Source organism: Plectropomus leopardus, chromosome 11 (assembly GCF_008729295.1).
Source record: "Plectropomus leopardus isolate mb chromosome 11, YSFRI_Pleo_2.0, whole genome shotgun sequence".
In the NCBI taxonomy this organism is placed as follows: Eukaryota; Metazoa; Chordata; class Actinopteri; order Perciformes; family Serranidae; genus Plectropomus; species Plectropomus leopardus.
Window position 1 is genome coordinate 11,525,154 of NC_056473.1, and position 15,084 is coordinate 11,540,237.

A 15,084-nucleotide genomic window follows, 5' to 3' on the forward strand; every position below is an offset into this window, starting at 1 on the left:
GGCTAACTATTATCTGTGGGGCATCTAATAAAGCTCTACGCATTCCACATCTCTTGACAAAGAGGACAACAAACAGCAGAGAGTGAGATGACAAGAAAAAAAAAGATAAAGCTGGCAGCAGACATGGACAAAAAAGGTGTGTATGGGCTTGTCTTGCCAAGGTGTGGAAAAGAAAATATAACTGAAAACACTGAAGTTCCTTCAAGGACAGGACAACATACCTTGGCGATGATAGAAGATAGAGGATAGATGAGTTGCTCATATACTGTTTGTCTGTCTGCAGAATTGCTACCAGTCTATAAATTTGTTTTCTTCAAAGACTTGTGGTAAGTATAATTTACAGAATATGATAAAAGCCAATATTAAGTACACAAAATGCCCTACCTTTCTTAATTAAAAAATATGGAGTCTTCCATGCAATTTTGGTCCCTGACAACATGACATCTAGCTCTTTTCAATAGTTTATATGATCATTCCATGTGTGTATGTGTGTTCGGTAAGAGAGAGCAGACTACAGGTTAATGTTTAATCCACCCATCATGTGGTCTGAGTGGTAACAGGCCTGTCAGAAGAAGGGCCCCAGGGGGCATAACGGTGGTCTTAGAGCAGGAATATGGGCTGATGGGGCTGACCTGTCAGCTCCGCCTGTCCATTTGTTTGAAGAGTTCACTCTATGAGCTAAGTCTGGACCGTGCCCGCAGTGTAAACACTTGAGTGAGCCCTTATCACTCAGGACTGATATTGCTGGCCGGCGCCCTCTTTATCGTTATGGAGATGGACCAAAGTACAGGGGAATTGACTGACATTGGACTTTAGCTGTAGTCTGCGACAGATGAGCCGTGTGATAGCTAACAGTTCAGTCATTCTGTTATCAGGTCGCTCACCTTGTCACTTCAGGGTCAGTGACCTTTAAATGTACAGCAGGAGGCACTTTTTGCCTGCCATTTAAAGACTTGGAAGGTCCAAACTGTGTTTGAAAATTTTAGCTCCTTAATCACAAATCATGCATGCTTTACCTTTTTATTGCTTGTACGCATTCAGCACTTTGTACTTTAATGAACATGTTATTTGACATTTCTTTCATGTAGTCAAGCGATGCTGTAATTATGTTTTTAAGTGATGTTTTTCTGATGATTTGTTTTATGTTATTATGTGCTGTCCAGTATGGATGTTGATGTCTTTTGTCGTTTATATTTTTATGCTCTCGGTGCAAGACAAATTCCTTTAAGGACAATAAAGGTTTCATTCACTCATTTTATTTAAAATAATTGCATAATCCATATTTTAGTTTGTTTCCATTCATTTTTGTATACAACAAAAATCTATAAGAAAACTTGCTTGAGTTGCTTTATCCATAACCATGAATACTACGCCTACACTTGGCTTTCACAATGTTACATTATTGTTATGAGGTGATGCAGTTCAAGTGCAGATTAACTTGAAATGCATGTCCTATATTACCTCGTATATTACAGTGATCTAATATTGACAAAAATAAGAAATAAAAGTTAGAGTGAGAAAATATCAATACATGAGTATGGCAATATCGTGTTTTGTAATAATGTATTGATTTTTTTATGAATTGTTTACATTCAGCAATTTGTTTTTTGTGTTTAAACAGTGATATCTGACTCTTCCACTCCAACATAACAACAAATGGGTAAACAGCCCTAAATCCCAAAGCCCCTGTAATCCGAATAAAATTCCCATTGGAAAGAAAATCCATTTCTGTGACAACACATTTCTCTGAAGTTCTGGTTCTCCAAAAATACATACATACCTGTAGTTAGACAACCCAATCACCAATATAAATGTTTGCACCGTACGTTTTTGTAAACCAAAAATATATTGCATTTATTGTATTTATATTGCAACAACGCTGTGGTGAATGTGGGGTTAGGTTTAGGCAGAAAAACACTTGGTTATGGTAAGAAAAATATCATGCTTTGGCTTGAAGAGCCCATGTCTGATGGCACAAAAGTTGCTGGAAAAGCAGGGATGGGTCTGTAAAAACATCTGTGATTGGTGGCTGAAATGCAGCTGGGAAACACTGCAAAGAATCTGTAACACCCACAGGCGGTGGCTCAAACGCAGCAAAGACATGCTGTGAAGGGTAAGTTAAAACACCTGGGATCTGTGGCTCAAATGCCACAGGGATATAAAAACTAACTGTATTTTAAAAATAGATGTATGTTTTTGGTATAACGACCTGTCGGTGACATGGGATTTCAGTCTAATAGGACAATTTTCAGACTAACATGGCTTTGGAATTTTTGGCTGTAAGAACAATGGCATAGCATCCAGCATATCTCTACAAACACAAAGAACACAGATTATAAAGTCATAAAGGGCGCCATTTTTGCACTGACAGTTTTCCTAAAATTAGATTTCTAAATAATTGCAATTTATAGCCTTGATTACTTTATCGAAACCTTTGGTTTTGTGGTATCGAATTGCCAGATGTTGCCGTTACACAGCTCTAAAAATAATGCAGATTTGATGTGAATGATTACACAACTCAGACACGTTTTAACTGTTTGCTAATAGATTTCCATAGTGTTTGGAATTGAATGGGAACAATGGCTGCTTGTTACCGGAGGCTATTTTACAAAGTATGTGTCAAAACTTTTTCAACTACTGGAGTTTGAAACTTGCATGTTTCTCACTTATTCTACCAAATGGAGAGAAATTGTGATTTTTATGAGGACAAGTGTTACTCAAGATGAGGTCTTCTTGGCTGTCAGCACATGAAACATCCATTGCTGCATTCAGTTGAGAAATAAAACAGTATGTTACATAAGCCCCGGTAGACTCTGACCTCTGCATTGACAGCGTGTCACGTTACCTCAAAGATCTACAGTGACCTGACCCTTCATACTGGCTGTTTATAGCACATCATTACATGGTGGAAAGTGTGCATGCGTTGCAGTCAAAACAAGCACATAAAAATTCATGGTGACATTTAAATTGACATTACATATGATGACAAAAAAACTCTATGAAGGGAAAACAATCATTACTTGTGGTTGTCAGTAAACAGGTGGCAACACAGAGATTTCCAAACTCTGAATTTAGACAGATGGACTTGGGTGTGCTGACTGCATGCCAGACTCACTCACTGTTGTCATGACTTCCAATACCCTAAGATGTTTCACGGTAACTTGTTTAATCGTGAATGTTTTGGTTCAGGTTTTGCTTGAACAAGTTTAAAAAATAGATTACATTTTTGGAAGTGGAGTTGTACATATCCATAGTCAGTGTATTACCTACAATAGATGTCTGTTGGCGTGCTCACAGTTTGGAAAAGCATCTAAAGCTCCAACATGGAAGCTGAGAAATCCACTGTTATGAACGGGGCTGGAGTATTTAAGCTATCTAAAAAAGTCCACCTAAAAAAAACAGTATCAGTTTAAGTGTACCCTATATTTAGAATATTTTCACTCTTTTACCTTATTGTCAGGCAGCATTTTCTCTTCAAAGCCAGACTCCATTGAGAAATGAAGTGATATACTCTTAAACATACGGCCGCCTATATCAGTTATTTTGTATTATTGTGTGACTTTGGTGTTTGAAAGGGTTAGATTGGATTCACTAAAGTCACACAAAGACATACACTAACTAACTGATTGAAGTGGCACTTGAACAGTGGCTCCTGTGTTCAGCAAGCTAAAATCACTGTTTTTGTCAGCGGAGTCTGGTGGTGCTGATGATGGTATAGATAAAGAGCTGAAGCCATTTACAGCTGCTTTGCCGAAGCCGGCTGTCTGACCGAAAGGTAAAGCAGTGAAAATTCTCTCCACAAAGTGTAAACTGCCATTATCTCAATATGGTTTCTCGTTAAGCTGCAAGCCATGACTCATTTTTGGCCTTTCTCTTGGCTAATACATTAAGCATTTTATACCCTAAAAATTAGATAAATATTAGTGTCCAATAAACTCTTACCCCCAAAATGGCAATAATGTTGCATGCTAAAGCATCGAGTGATGAATCTTTGGAGAAATTATGTCTAAAAGCATATGATTTGAGGTTAATTTAATAGCACTGGGCATCTTTGTCTGAGTGGATTTGAGCAAGAGGTCATGATATATTGGTAGTTGTTCCTTAGCGTATAGGCTATGTTTTCTGCTTTGGACTGAGTGCCAGCAACAACACTGAGGTCCTATGAAGAAAAGCCAAGCTGCTGTGTAACCTTGACCCACAGTATAGCCACAGTCTAACTAGTTATCCCAGTGTGTTGGATGTATTTGCAGCTGAATGAATGGAAGACTCCATCCTCATTGCTCCCAGCTGCTAAAATCAACAATCACTAACAACACTGTCCTGAAGCAACACCTCGATTCAGAGCCAAATGCGGGCTCCTGGCTGCCACTTTGCACTTATTTCCAAATCAGTCACAAGGATCAAGCAGGCCACCATTACAAAACCTTCCTGCAGTACATCCAAACTGTAAATTTCAGAGGGGGAAAACTGCTGCAATTTGTTCCAGCTGCTTTTATCACTTGACAGATGTAGGGCTGGGGTAACAAGACAGCAAGCAGCGCTTTCATATGTTAAAGCGGGCCAACAACACCATAAAGCGCCTTTATGAGTCACCTGTGTTGCATGCAAAACACCTTACCTTTACCTTTTATATGATCTACACAATTGTTGCTCGGGGTTTATTATGTTTATTAAATCTGACTTCTTCCCTTTCCATATCACATACAGCAACTGTGCTGGGTGGCAGAACAAACAAAGTAATACAATGCTGTACAAAAATTTCAAAAGACTGCAATATTTAATGTATTCTGCTGACACAACATGTATATAAAGCTTTTTCTCCACAACTTAAATGTAAGTGCTTGTAAATGATTTTAGAAGGAAGAAATTCTAATTCTCAGAAGTTTCAAGACTTGAATACAGAGGCAGGCAAGTTTGAATGTTATGCACTAGTGGACTCTAAACATTGGTACAGACAGTGCACATTCCCCTCCATAAATAAAAATATTACACGTGATGAGCACAATGTATATATCACGGCTATAGTGCCACAAGAAGGGAATGTTCAAATGAGTGCGTTGTGTGTACTTTTCTACCAGTTGCTCTGCCTCCTGAGACTCTGCCAAGATACAACAACCTCATCCTCGGGTAACACGAGGACACCAGGACAGACAAAGCTCACAGTCTTTAGCTCTGGGAACATTAACAGACCACCTTGAGCACAGTGCTGCCAAGAAATATAGAACATTTTACATACTGATTTAGGAGGACTGTTCATGTGCTACATTGCAGGGGGTGCTTAAATTATAAGCACAAAATTAGCAGCATGTTCTCCCTTCCAAACTGTCAAATATGGCAGCTTGCTCGGTGGCCCAATCCTTCAAACTATGGTGCTTTAGCTACTTCATAACTTAAATTTGTTATGTGTCACTTTCTGTGTCACTTTCTGCTTGGTGCATGCTACAGTGTCAAAATAAACCTCTGTCTCTACAGGAAACAAAAGCTTCTTGAAGGGATTGCCTTTGGCCTAAGTAGAAAGCCAGATGTGTCTCATACAGACACTGTAAGGTGCTTTGTGCGTAGATAACGTAAGCCCAGGGCCACTGAGCAGGTTGCCATATTTGACGCCCTGAAAAAGTACTGGTTGATGCTAGATCACTCTTGGAGATACTATTTAAATTTTATATATGGGTTTTAGACTGTTGGGTGGACAAAATAAGCTATTTAAAGATGTAATTTGGAAATCTGGCAACTATTAATGGATATGAGCAAACAATTGGTCCAATCAATGATCTACAGATTTATCAACATTAAAAATAATCACTATTACATTCTCTATTTTAATAAGGCACCCGAAAGGACAATCTTCAATCTTATCCCATGCTACCTTTATCTTTTCCCACAACAATCTTTGCACTGAGGCATGATCAAGAACTTTCCAAAAAATGTTTTAAGGGAGTTCCTGCATTACTGGAACAACAATATAACGGGGAGTGTCAGAATGGAGAAATCACCAAACCTGAGAAGAGAACAACATTACGCTGGGAGCATTTCTCTCTGCTCAGACAGCTGTGTGGATCTTATTACATTTTCCAGCATGACACTGGAGTCCTGAGTTCCCCCTTTCTGGCTGCCAAACCAGCCTACGTGTTTGTGGGGAGGCATGCAGCACACAGGCCTGGTGACAGAACAACACTAATATGCTACTGTAGTGAGAACACAAAAGCAAAGAATGGCACTTGGCTTCCTACATAAAGAAGCTGCACTTGGCAAATCTTGAAAACAATTTTGGAAATCCAAGGACCTATTTATTTATTTCATATATACGAACACACTCCGTTATCTCACAATATGTAACAAATATGGTTATGATGCTTCTTATAGCAATCTCCACCAGTCTTATAGCGATCTCCACAGTCTCTGCTGTGCCATGTTAATAAGCACTGTGTATTTCCATGCTGGTGTCAAAGACCTCAAAACAAACAAAGCTGAATACAGACGAGACCTTGGGTAAAATGAGGTTAAAGCCCATGAATATGTCTCTGTCTGAGCTTATGAGTGGAGCTGAAAGAGAGTGGGCTTTGTCAGTAATGGAATTAGAGTGTGAGAGTAGATAAGACCATGGATAGGTCATTGATGAGGATTTCTACAGGTCGCAGCTCACGAGGATGAGGATCAGACTCCATTGCCTCAATTTCAAGTTGACAAAAAAGCAGGTCTTACAACAATGGGTCAGTCTTAGACAAACAAGGTATTGAAGGGATGTGATTCTCACAGACCTGAAACACAGGATTAGGAGAAAGTAAGAGGTTGTTGCGAGCAAGACATTTCTTCAAGAGTCTCATCAAATCCTCCTGTCCAGTCTCCTTATGGGTCAACATACAACTGCATCCATCCCTGGTCAATCTCTTGTCCAGAGCTGCTTAACTGTAAGTCTGGCTGGAGGGCCTCAATCCTATTCAACCCAGAAAGACTTTACCATAAGGTAGGCTCAAAAGGAATAGACCTGGCTCATGTGAAGGTCAAGCCTCAGCGATAAAGGACATATGTTACAAAACAAACAGACAGGAAAAGTGACGACAAACAGCCACAAAGACAACAGTTTGACTGAAAATAGCACTGCAGAAAAACACTGTGTTGGTGTAGGTGTGTTAAAGGTACCAATGGAGGAGTGAAATTTGAACCACGAAGACTGGTTATAATGACACAACCATGAGGTTGAGGGCTTATCAGACATCAACAGACTGGTCAGCAGAGGGATTTTACAACTTTGGGAAGCCATTATATCCCCCATCTCGGTGACTGCGATGTAAACAGCAAAATCAAACTTTATCCTTTACTAACTCATCTACTAATGTTTGCTTGTATTTGATCGACAACCTTGAAGGATGTTGTTGCAGTGCACTTTGGCATCCACAGACCCCCATTCAGTGGCTTTGATTACACAAACTGAGAGGTGACTTTTTGTGAGTGCTATTGTCTGTCTGTTACTGAAAGTAACACAAATATAAGGTAATTAAGACAGCAATCAAAAGACTGGGAGTAGCTGCAGACCAAATATGGGCAACATATCAGAGCAACACTGCAAGCATTATCCATCGCTGGAGGACGCCATGGGCAGCAAGGAAGGAAGGAATGGTAGAGAGGTATTCACACAATAAGAATACGATCAAATAAGGTTTGTAGACCTAGCTATACCCTTTCTGGCTTATACACCATGACTGATAATATCTGATTGGGAAACGAGCTTGGGTGTCTGCTTCACTGTTTTCCAAAGTCTCTGTTTCCACCTGTCCAGACTAGAATGGAACCCCAGAGTTTTCAAACTAAAAGGGGTCAGCAGTGTTTTCAAAGGTCTCCATTTCATGGGTACCAAAAACACTGGAGCAGGTGGACACTCAGCGTAGCAAGAGTTATGAGTCTAAATTGAAAATGTATTGGTACGGATGTACCCTCAGATCCTCAAACAGTGCCTAAAACCTCTCCCTCTACACCTTAACAAAGTCTGATTTTTGCTGTTTTCAAATGAGTGTAAGCCGCTGAACTTCTTCAAGGAGAGAACGAGAAAGCCCAAAAGAGTACGTTACTCCTCTTTGAATGATTATCACATCTTGCCTCACTGTGCTGTGTGTTGGTAGACTTTTCAGTCCACTTTCGAGTATAACCATCTGGAAGAGCTATTGCAATCACTAAATGCGGTTGGAAGACACTTGGTAAAACCTGTAGACTCATTTTTTTGGGGGCTGCTCTGACAGATGAGAAATACCAGAAGTGCCCTTGAACCTGAACAGCCAATAACAAGGCAGTGGTAGAATTGTTCCCTGCCAAAACTAAAACCATTTGTTAATGCACACAAAACAACTGCAGGATGCTTGGATCTAATACAATGGCATCTTCTCAAATCACATGCTTTGAAAACTATGCCCAATGCTCACTTTTTTTCCATTGCTCTTTGCCCAGCGGTGATGTAGGGAATTGAAAAATGGGTCAGTGGAACTAGATTCTTGTTGCTAAACATACTTACAATACATCTCTTTATGAACCCGCAACTGTGACTAATGATGAATTCTTCAGACTGTGGTACACTTGAGAGCAAAACCTGAAAGTCCTGTTTGAGGAGTGCAGTTCACTCTGTTCTTCTGCATCTAAAACTCTGCTGTTAATGCAAGCAAAAAGAAACTGATTACAGGTCTCGGGTTCCTGCAGACAAAGCTGTCGGGGTGCAGCAGCACAGCTGGACAGAAACTAACTAAGGAAAAAACATCATCAAGTAAAGCTTCCTAAAGAGTGACTCAAAGAAGAACAAACACTTGTTTGAGCATGGGCAGTTCGTTTTCTTAAGACATTAATGTACTGTGCATGAGAGATAAGAGTATCTTAAATGCATTGTATCCCTCTGACGACAATAGTGAAGTTTTAAGATGAATTACAAGCGCTGACAGACCACACCTTTAGAAAAGAGAATAAAAAACACATGCCAGCTTGCTAGTGCAATAAAAGTTCTGCAGAGAGAGCTAAATCCACATCCTCTGTCTATCCAAATCTGCATGGAATACAGAAAGAATAGGTGGAACTTATCATGAGGATAAACATTTTTAACTGACACTATCTGACCATCCTGATGCAGTACCACGCACCTATCTGGTATTCCAAAAACACATTTGCTAACTATTTGATCAGGGTTTGGGAGGTATATTTTTTAATTAACAAACAAGTTAATGGGTGTCGGCTTCTCGAAAGCAAACTTAAGTAAAACTGACATCTCTACCAGTAGCATTTTAGCCTATAAAGTGATTGTTTCTTCAGTCTAAATACTCAACTTGATGTTTTCAATTTGCTTTATTTGGTCAACACAAATAAAAAAACACTGTCACTTTGAGGTGTGGTCAAACATTACATAATTATTCATGGATTTCTAACCACACAATCACCAGAATGATGAGGTGGTTTTGAGTGAAGATCCCCAGGTAACTGCCACGTCGATGTGGAGACTGGCTTTGAGGGTTAGCAAATAAAGGGGGGCTGATGCAAAAAGCCTGGTGCACAGTGGACTGAGTTGTATCTCGGTGTGTTTAGAACTGGACTGCAGAATGGAGCAGCTGTCTGCAGATCACCTTCAAAGTCTCTCTTTAGGAAACATGTCAGCAAAGAGCCGGTAACGATTTCTAATCGTTACTGAGAACTAAAGTCTCTTAACCATGCACATTTAAAAACATAAACCTACCATGGCTGGAAAAGATATGGGTATTATTATCTACACTGTGATATGAGAAACGATATTGTCACAGATTCTGGATGTTGTAAGTATTGTCTTTTCCTGGTTTTAAAAGCTGCTTTACAAGAAAGTGATGTAATTTTTTACCAGACTGTTCTAGATGTTCAATCATTTGCCTTTACCCACTTAGTCATTATATCCACATTACTGAGGATTATTTATCAAAATTCCATTGTGTAAATATTTGGTAAAGGACCAACAGTCAACCTGACAATATCACTACAATATCAAAAGTTTTTTGTCAAAAATATCATGATATTCAATTTCCTACATGGCATCCAGCCCTAAAACAAACTCTCAACCACCACCTATCAGTCAGAAGTCAATGGTATCCAGTCAGGGGTAATGTCATACAATTAACGGAACAAGAGAAAAATGAAATATTACTTCAGCAAACTGTGAAGTTAAAGGCTTTAAAGGAAAACTTCACACAGAAATGCCCATTTGTATATCAGTTAGTCAAGCCATTATACCTTAAATTCTCACATGCCTCCATGGAAAAGGCATACATACTGATGTATAGATGATTAGGAGCCACATTTAACAACAGCAAAACTATATCAAAACATCTGTTTACAAGCTCTTACACAGTCCATGCGGATGATTCAAGTTGTATCTGCAGTACTTTCCAAAAACAAGCATTTCTTGTTAAAACTGTGCTGTTAGGAACTTGAATGAAAATCAAACTTCACGATGTTTTTCAAAGCCAGACTCCAATACTAAGTTATTTCAGAAAAAAATTATGTATTTGGGAAGTACTGAAGCACAACCGGATAAATGAGACTAGAATTATACTGCATCGTGGATTATACTGCAAATGGATGATTTGAGATTGATATGTTGTTAAATTTGGCCCCCGATCAATCAATTAAACAATAATGTTCACTGTTTTCACGGGGGCATGCATGAAAAACAAAGTTTTCTTCACAAATTCAAGGTATCACAGCACGACTAACTGATTTACAACTGGTCATTTTGTGGGTGAAGTGTTCTTTTAACTTAGATACCCTCTGAATATTTGTGTTACCCCGTTTTAGGAATTTTAACGGAAAAAAAGAGACAAGAAGTTACCTGTTCTTGCTCTGCATCATTATTTACTGGTTACACTAACATTTTGGTCCCCCTGGACCTTTGCCAAGAGTGTTTTAACTTAAAGCAAATAAGCAACAGACAGTTAAAAGAGTAAACAACTACAATTACACATAGGATCCTGCCCCTTGTGGGAAAAGAGAGGCAACATTCCTATATTGCTTAGGGGAACAGGACAGGTACAACAGGATTTGGCTCAAATTTCCCTTTCACAGAACACAAGTGTTACTGAGAAATTAGTGCTGCGAGGTCGTCAACTTTCTAATGAGTGGCTAAATTATCAGTATTCACATGATCATGCAAATTAATCTAAATATGAGGACGTGTTTCTGCATAAATGCATTCGTTCCATGCTACACTGTAGAGTGAGCTCTGGGCTTCACGAACATGCTGAACAACTACAATTTCGTCTTTGAGAGGCATTAAATAATGAATAATTATGCAATCAAGTTCTTGTGGCACACTTCTGTGAGGAGAGAGAAGTCACTGATACATGAGGAGAAGTCATTGAGACCGAGAGAGAGGTGGCTCAGGGTTATTTTAGTGATGACTTCACAGCACCTGCAGCTACACATTAACCACTTCTTCACCGATTTGTCCATTTAACACTTCACAGTAAGGCTCTTTGTGCTACAAAAGCACCGATCATCCACCATAAGAAATCATAAAAATCCATGGTTTCCAGGCAATATTACAAGCCCGTCTTGGAGGGCTGGTTCAAGGCCAGCCGGGAGCCTTTGATGCATATCATCCCCTGTCTGACACCTCTCATTTCCTGCCATATGTTATCTGTTTACTATACAATAAAACCAAAAATATACCTAAATACAAACATTTTAGATTAGAAAAATGGCCCCAAACTCCTAATATGAAGCTTCTGGATGCACTTTGAAAACAAGATTTACACTAAAGAAGCCATGTTGGCGTTGTGCAGGTGCTTCTATCGATTAAAGCACCATGTTTTAAAAGCTTCAGATCTGACTGATCAAGTTTTGATGTTATTCTGCTTAATTTCACACATTATTGACCTTTTACTGTCACCAGTGCATTAAAGATGCTGACCAGAGGCCTCTAAAACAAACACCAGACTATTAAGCAATCTGCAGCTTCTTTATAGCCGCTATTAGTGTAATAGGGCGCACCAACAAGCCAATAAATAGCCTTTGTGTTGAGTGCATGGGTTACTAATGAATAGAGATGTTGCCTATTGATGAACAAGCGCCACTTTAGCTGCGCAGGCGTGCAAACTGAAATCAGATTAGCCTGCCTCCCATACAATAACAATGGTTCTATAATCCTGGAAGAATTTATTAATGTGCCCCAGTTGCCTATAAACAATCGTGTGCAGGTTTCAAGCTGCAAACTGGACTATTTCTAAAACCAGCGCTGTTTCCAGTCTGCAACCATCTCTGTGCATTAAGCCAAATTCCCCCACAGATAGTCTCTCAGCTGCTGCAGGAGGGCGCATTTCTTGCATAAAAGGCCAAATGAAGACATCTACCTTACAATAGACAGCCCAATCCGAAGCCGCCATATCCTCGGAGAAATCTCGCTGGCTGGAAAAACGGATCGGTGTGAGATCGTGGAGAGGAGCGAGGAGGGAAATAATAGTCCCCCCGACCACCACGTCCTTGTTTGTTTCCCAGCAGCGCTGCCGCTGTCAAAAATCCCCCACCATGTCCATACAAAGCAGAGCCATGGAGCTCACACCCGCAGGAAGTGACCTCATGACTGACAGCTGGAGCGGAGAAGGCGCACACCCCCTGACACACCTATAGTTTCAGCGAATGGAGAGAGCGCAGCGAGTTTCTCTTGAGACGGACGCCCCCTAACCATGGTGACAGCAAGAGGGACCGGAACACAAACTCCTTCCTCTAAACGTGCTGTGCACGCGCTCAATGCTACAACAAATAAATCACAGTGGCGCAGACCGCCGAAAAAAGAGTCAGAGAGAATGACTGATAATTGAATACAGAGTGATAATCAGTTTCAGTGATGCTGAGCTGAATGCATACAGGCTGGCAATATTTGCATTTCTCTGACAGTATCCTCATCTGACCCCCTCTACCTCCCAAGAGTTTCGCTCCCTTTTGCTCTCAATTCAGTGCGCTCTGATTCAGTTCGGTGAAGCTTTAATGGGATTAAGCTCTGAACACGTTTGCAAGTATATATATATATATATTTGGGGGGGGGGATAATGCATACAATGAATGCATAAACGTACACGAGACCGCTAGTTATTGTTGATACTGCAAAACACTAAAAACTTGTAAAAAATAAAGAAGGAGCATTTTGGAAAATATAAAAGCCTACGGTATAAAATCATAAATTAAAGAAAGTCCTGACTGATGCATGATTCTTGCTTAACGACAAGTGGTTAAATCATAATTGGAATGATTTTTAAAAAATATTAATTAAATGGAGAAAGAAATCCATTTCTGATTTCAGTGGCTAAGGCAGTAAAACTCAACCTCTGGCCCACGGGCCAAATCTGGCCTGCTATGAATGGACCTGGACTTTTTATAGAGCTTTTCAAGTCATTTGGTGCTTTTCATGTTGTTCAAAACACTTTCACACTACCAGTCACATTAACATATACTTTCATACACTGATGGCTGAGGCTACCATACAAGGTGTCACCTGCTACTCAGTGCTTTACCCATTCATACACATTCACACACCCATGGAACGGCCATCAGGAGGCATCTTTCCCAAGGAGCCGGAGATTGAACCACCAACCTTCTTATTAGGAAAACCTGCTCTACCACCTGAGCCACAGCTGCCCCGTTAGGGTGCCAGGTGGCCCCCAAATAATTTGCTACTTCACACGGAAAATAAAAACACTGGGTTTCTTATTTACTTTGAAAAAGATTGCATTTTAAAAACATTAAATAAGCTTGTTTATCCAAAAAATAATTTTAAAAAATTGCCTTGTCATTATGCAGAAGTGGCCCCCGGGCAAAGCAAGTTGATTATCTCTGTTCTAGGGGAAGATTGGGGTTGGTTGACACACTTCTGACTCTCTGCCATAGCCAACTTCACTGGCATTATTTATGTTAGAATATTCTAACCAGCAGCAAATGAAAGTTGAATAAACACATTTTAATGTAGGCTACATAAATGTTGTGATAAAAGTCATTTTGTGCATGTGTGCCAACAAGCCCCATCACAAGCCTGGTTGGTAAAGTGTTGCAATAGATTTAAATAATGAAGTAACCGATGTGAACAGACCACTTTCGGTACTAGAAAAATGAAATGTCTCCTTCGCCCTTTTTGTGGTTTTGTGTCTCTGTGTTTCTTTTAACACTTTGTGTCTCTTTGTTGTTTCTTTATATATCTCTTTGTGGTCATTTTTGAATTATTTCTTTATCTTTGAGTATCTATTTGAGTGACATTTTGCAGGTGAGGGCCAGGGAGGCTCCCTTACACGTTGGACCCCTGTTCCTTTTAACTGCTAGATGCCAGATGCCTCTAACTTCACTGACAAGTCCATTCTTGGAATATGCACACTGGATGCGTCAAGTTTCTACTTCACAGTTAATAATAATAATAATAATAAATTTTATTTATAGGCACCTTTCAAAGCACTCAAGGTCAGCTTACAGGGCAAGCACCTCTGTAAGTTGCATCTGGACCAAGTTTGGCTTCCAAACTAGTGCTGATGTCATTGTGTACAGTGTAGCACAAGCATCAGATATTCAAAATATATGTTTGAATGTAGAGGGAAGTTAACATATTTTGCTTGTCATATGAAAACTACAGACTTGAAGGATCCTGACAAGTTTTTGTCGATCACACAGCTCTCTCACTTCAGAGCAAAAGAACCACATCTCTAAATTCCCAGATGCCTCGGCAGGATGGTGGCATATGGGCCATTGCATGGTCCTGCTAATTGTGTGCAAGAAAACCTCTGCACTTTTCAGGAGAATCACAGAACAGCTGGAGAAAACATTGTGTCGCACACGCTGACACCAGGCCAACTCATGAGGGTTTCCAGTCAAACTGTTGCGATAAACTGCCCATTAATGAAGCAGCTTTGTTTTCTCGGCTCATGCCAGATGCTGAGTGTGCGACCCCACTTGCAGATTGCATCTCTCTGCTCTCGTTTCCTCATCCAGTCAGTTCCACGTCCCAGCTCCCCCTCACATTCTGTCCACGTCTTTGGCAAAGCAATGTGGGCGTCACTCAGCAGCCTGGCCCAAGGCCTGGAAGCAAATACTGGCTGCTCTGTATGAGTCCTG

General features: G+C 40.1%; 1 protein-coding gene across 1 annotated transcript in view; it reads right to left on the reverse strand.

The window, feature by feature from the left end:
• pparab (peroxisome proliferator-activated receptor alpha b) overlaps window positions 1-12,542 on the reverse strand; it is a 39,801-nt gene extending 27,259 nt beyond the window's left edge. The window contains exon 1 of the mRNA XM_042495547.1: window positions 12,345-12,542. The gene's annotated coding sequence lies outside the window, so the exon portion shown is untranslated. The remainder of the gene's footprint in view (window positions 1-12,344) is intronic.
• Between the last annotated feature and the right edge of the window lie 2,542 nt (window positions 12,543-15,084).